Source organism: Dendrobium catenatum, unplaced genomic scaffold, assembly GCF_001605985.2.
Source record: "Dendrobium catenatum unplaced genomic scaffold, ASM160598v2 fragScaff_scaffold_330, whole genome shotgun sequence".
Taxonomy (NCBI): Eukaryota; Viridiplantae; Streptophyta; class Magnoliopsida; order Asparagales; family Orchidaceae; genus Dendrobium; species Dendrobium catenatum.
The window spans coordinates 49,068-54,565 of record NW_021318792.1 but is presented as its reverse complement, the minus strand read 5'-3'; positions in this window follow the sequence as shown (position 1 = coordinate 54,565).

The window sequence follows — 5,498 nt, the reverse complement described above, 5'->3', positions numbered from 1 at the left end:
TATATATATATATATATATATATATATATATATTAAGATCATGGTCATGCGAATTCTGATTGTTTTAAGTTGCATCCGGAGCCAGAAAATCCGATATTACATGCTGTGATTGAAAACCAGGCCGAGGCTGTGACTAGCTCTGTTGTGCCGGAGAACAGAGGTGAGTTGGATGCTAATATGGAAGGTAAGGATTTATGTTATGATACTGAAAAGCTTCCTACTTTATTTGTTTCTATTGATTCTATGTTAAAAAATTCTATTGATTCACCTGTGGCTGATATGCAATCTAACTTAGATATCAATTTAGACTCTGATATTAATGAAACTTGTGAAGAAGGGGAAATTATTCCTACTAAGAAAAAGAAGGATAAACAGGTTCAAATTCTGGAATGTGGTAAATCTTTACCTTTGAATTTAGACGATTTTAAATCTAAAAAAGCTGCGGGTGATGAGACTTTTCTTAAGAATTTTGAGGAGGATACTTTTACTAAAGTTTCTAAGAAAAAAGGGAAAAAAATCCAAAGATGCTGGATCCTCTACGCCGTACTCTACTAAAACCAAAACTAATCCTAAAAGTTCTTATGGTTAAGTCTCTTATTTAGAATGTTAGAGGCATCGGTGGGAAGGAGTTCAAAACTAGAGTTAGAAATATTTGTAGGATTCACAATATCCATTTGTTGGTTTTACTTGAACCTTTGATTGATATGAGTAAAATTGATAATACTGCTTCTAAATTAGGCTTTTCGAATAAATTTACTAATTGTTCTAATAAAATTTGGATATTTTGGAATAATGTTATCAATATGAACATTATTGACGATTGTGTTCAAGTTGTTCATGTCTCCATATATATGTTTAATTTTGACTGTAATGCCTCGTTTGTTTATGTTGCTTGTTCTAGAGGGGGTCGGGTGCCCCTTTGGGATCAACTTAAGAATTTTGCTTCTTCTTCTTCGATGCCATGGTGTGTTGGTAGTGATTTCAATGTTATTTCTAATGCTACTGAAAGATTGGGAGGTAATCCTCCTAATATTAATGCTATGGAAGATTTTAATTCCATGATTTCTACTTGTGATTTACATGATCTAGGTTTCTTTGGTAATGCTTTCACCTGGAGTAGAGGTAACTTGTGGCAAAGACTTGATAGAGTTTTATTTAATAGTAATTGGATTGCTAAGTTTCATATGACTCATGTTGAGCATCTTAGTAGGACTGCTTCTGTTCATGCTCCTCTTCTGCTTTCTATTAATGCTAATCAGAATTATGTTCCTACTGCTTTTAAATTTCAAAATATGTGGCATTCCCATCATGATTTTTTAAATGTTGTTGAGAGAAATTGGCAGGCTCCTATGTTTCCTAATAGCAATATCTCGAGTATGGCTAAGTTGTGGAACAAACTTAGCAGACTGAAGCAGGTGTTGAGGTGGTGGAACAAACATATTTTCAAAAATTTATTTGAGAATATTAAAAATGCTGAGAATGAGGTGTTGGAGCTTGAAAATGTTTACCAATCTAGACCCGATAGTTCTAATCTAGCTGATCTTAATAATGCTAAGATCAATCTTATTGCTTTACCTGATCAGGAAGAAACCTATTGGCATCAAAAAGCTACTACTAAATTTACTATGGATGGTTATAGGAACACCAAATGTTTTCATGCCTTGGCTAACAAAAAGAGAATTATGAACCATATTTTCAAAATTTCTAGCGATGATGGTAGGGTTTTGGAAGAGGAGGATTCTATTTTAAACTCTGGTATGGAGCATTTCAATAATATTTTAATAGTCATTTTGTTTCGTCTACTATTGTTAATCCTCATATTGTTCCTTCGTGTATTTCGGAGGCCGACAATGTTCATCTTAGTATGACTCCGTCTGAAGAGAAATTTTTGAAGGTTATACAGGATATGAATTTGGATTCTGTTGCTGGGCCGGATGGCTTTACTACTAAGTTTTTTTAGTAAGACTTGGCACATTACTAAGGGGGGTATTATAGAAGTTGTTGCTGATTTCTTTTCGGGTAAACCTTATATCAAATTTTTCTCTTTGACTAACATTGTTTTAATTCCTAAGAAGGAGGCGACCAACAACTGGAATGATTTTAGACCGATTAGTTTATGTTCCTTTTTTAATAAGATTAATTCTAAGATCATTGCTACTAGACTTGTTAATATTCTGCCCAGAATTATATCTCATAACCAAACTGGCTTTGTGAAAGGTAGAAGCATCTTTGATAATGTCTTACTTGTGCATGAATGACTCATGACATCAATGCTAAAGTGAAAGGTGGGAATATTATTTTCAAATTGGATATCACTAAGGCTTATGACAACCTCTGTTGGAATTTTTTATATAAAGTTTTATCTCTTTTTGGTTTTAGCCAAGCTTTTATTTCCTTAATTAAAAACAGCATAGAGCATTGTTATTTTTCAGTTATTATTAATGGTAAAAGTAATGGTTTTTTTAAATCTAGTCAAGGTGATCCCCTTTCCCCTGCCTTGTTCATCATTGCGGTTGATTATTTATCTAGGGGTTTGAAGCTCCTTTACAAAAGGTATCCCAATTTACTTTATTGTACTAAGGATGGCATCCCTATTACTCACCTTAGCTTTGCAGATGATTTTATTATTTTTGCTAATAGTTCTTTGACTAATATTAAATTTCATGTCAAGTATTTAAATGAGTTTCAAAACTTGAGTGGGTTTTCTATTAATAAAAATAAAAGTACTTTCATTGTTTCTAAAGCTGCTAGTCAAGGTAGAATTAATGATATTAAAAGGATTTGTGAGTTCAATTATTCTTCTTTGCCTTTTAAATACTTGGGTACCCCTATTTTCAAGGGGAAAAAGAGAAGATTGTTATTTGAGGATATGATCACGGTTTTTCAAAGCAAAATTATTAACTGGTCTTCTAATTTTCTTTCTTTTGGAGGTAGACTTGTGCTAATTAGACATGTTTTAAATTCTATCCTTGTTTTTATTATTCACACCCTTAATCCTGCTCCTTCTATTTATCTTAGATTGGAAAGATTAATTAATAAATTATTTTGGGGAGCCAAGAATAACAAGTCTTGCATTATTTGGTCTTCCTGGTATAAAATGTGTGGTCCTTTTAATGAGGGTGGGTTAGGTTGTAAGAGTTTTTTGGATATAGTTAAGTTTTTCTCTTATAAACTTTGGTTTTCCTTTAGATCTAAAGTTAGCTTATGGTCTAATTTTATGTATGCTAAGTACTGCAAAGAGAAGCACCCTATTTTATGTAGTTTTAAAAGTACGGATTCTCCTGTTTGGAAGCGGTTATGTCTTATCAGTTGGGAGGCTGAGTCTTTTATCCAATGGGGTTTGGGTAAAAGAGAGGTTAATTTTTGGCAAGATAATTGGATTGGGCCGGGCTCTATTGATAGTTTGCTCTTTTCTCATACTCTGGCTTCTACTAAAGTTAGCTATTATATTACCAATAATAACTGGAATGTCATTAAGTTGAGAGAGATTTTACCTGAGGAAATTGTGCAGCTTGTTTTGGATATTCCTTTAAACATGGATGATGTTGACCGTATGTTCTTCAAAAACTCTACTAATGAAAATTTTAAAATAAAAAAGGTGTGGGAGGCTTTCAGAATCAAGAAGGAGGTTTCTAATTTTTATGGTTCTATTTGGCACAATAATATTCATTTATCTTACTCTATTCTTGTCTGGAGGTGTATTAAAGGTTTTATTCCGGTGGATGACCGGCTTTGGAACAAAGATTTTTATCTTCCTTCTAAATGTTATTGTTGTGGCAATATTGAAAATATTAATCATGTCTTTCTTTTTGGTAAAATTGCTCAAAAAGTGTAGAGATATTATGTCATCCTTGTTAACAAGCCTATTCCTATTTTTGATCCTATGTCTATTAATAGTATTCAGGTTTTTCTGGCTGGTTGGATTTCCACGGTTAAAGGTCATGTTTTGAACTTATTACTTATTCTTATATTATGGTTTATTTGGAAAGCTCGTAATGAAGCTAAACACAATGGTACCAAAATGGAGGACAAGAGTATTATCTCTAATATCAATTATAAATTGCTTCAACTTTTTGCTGTTAAGCTGATTTCAAGAAATCGTTTTATTAATTGTGATAATTTGAGTGTGAACCTGGGCATTCCTATTCAAACTGATATTTTGATTAGAAGGGAAAGGATTGTTAGATGGCTTAAACCGATACACCCTTATCTAAAGCTTAATACCGAGGGTTCTATTGATTTAACTTGTGCTGGGTTTGGTGGGAATATTCATGGCAATGCTAGTAATGTGATTGTGGCTGCGGGCCCTTTATCTCCGTGTAAGGTCATTTTTGCTGAAATTATGGGTTTACTTAAATGGCTTCAAATTTGTAAGAATAGAGGTTTTATGTACATTGAGGTGGAGGTGGATGCTTTAAGTTTAATTCAAATTATAAATAATTTGGATGTGTATTCTCCCCAGTTTTTTTTACTTTATTAGAAAGATTCGTATGGCTCTCTCTCTTTTTAGTTATACAATAAAACATGTTTTAAGAGAGGGAAATGCGTGCGCTGACTGCTTAGCTAAACTTGGTAGTATGTTGGAGGAGGAGAGGGAATTTGTTTCTGCCAATATTCCACATCTTTTGAAAGGTTTGGTCAACCTGGATAAGATTGGTTTGCCGTATATTAGATCTGGATGACTTTTTCTGCTCCTAGTTCTATGTTTTGGTGTCTGCTGGGCTTTTCTTGGAGGTTTGTCTGGGTTGGTTTTTTATTTGGTTCCTTTGCTGGTTTCTCTGGACGTGGTTTTGCTTATTTCTTTGCCTGGGTGAGTCACTGTGCCATTAGTAATCAATGCTGGAGTTTCCTTCTAGCTGGTAGTTTGGATTCTTCTTATCTTAATTACTGGTTTATTTCTACTTGTTGCATTCCTTGTTGGAAAGGTTTTCTGTATTCGTTCAAGAGGTGGGTAGTAAGGTGGTTTTCGTCTATCTATCATTTGGAGGGTTTTAGTAAGTTTCAGGTGTTCTCTGGTGTGTATTGCAGTCCTTTGTTAGGGTGGAGATTTCTGGTTTTGGTTTTTGCTGAGAATCTTAGTTTTCATATGAAAGATTAGGGTTCTGCTACTATTAGATCTCTTTACTTTATGTCTAATGTCTTTTCTTGGAGAGCATCTTGCAAGGACTATTCTGATCATAAAACCTTCAAGGTGTGAAAGGTACCCTCTTTGTATTTGGTTTATATGTTGTTCTTTTTTGGTCTTCTTTTTTGCAGGAAGTTTGCGCTGAACGTGATTTATTTGAGCTTCCTTTTTTGGGTGCTGTTCTCTCGCAGCCCGTGTTACTTATTAGGTCTTTTTTGTTATCTTAAAAAAAGAAACCACTGGCTCGTAGGTTTTATTTCCTTTTATCTTGTAGCTCTTTCGAGCATTAGTAAGCTGGAGGTTCCTTCTAAGGACCTTGTAACCAATTTTTTGAAATTAACACGTAGGCCCCTCTGTGGGTTTTAACCTATAT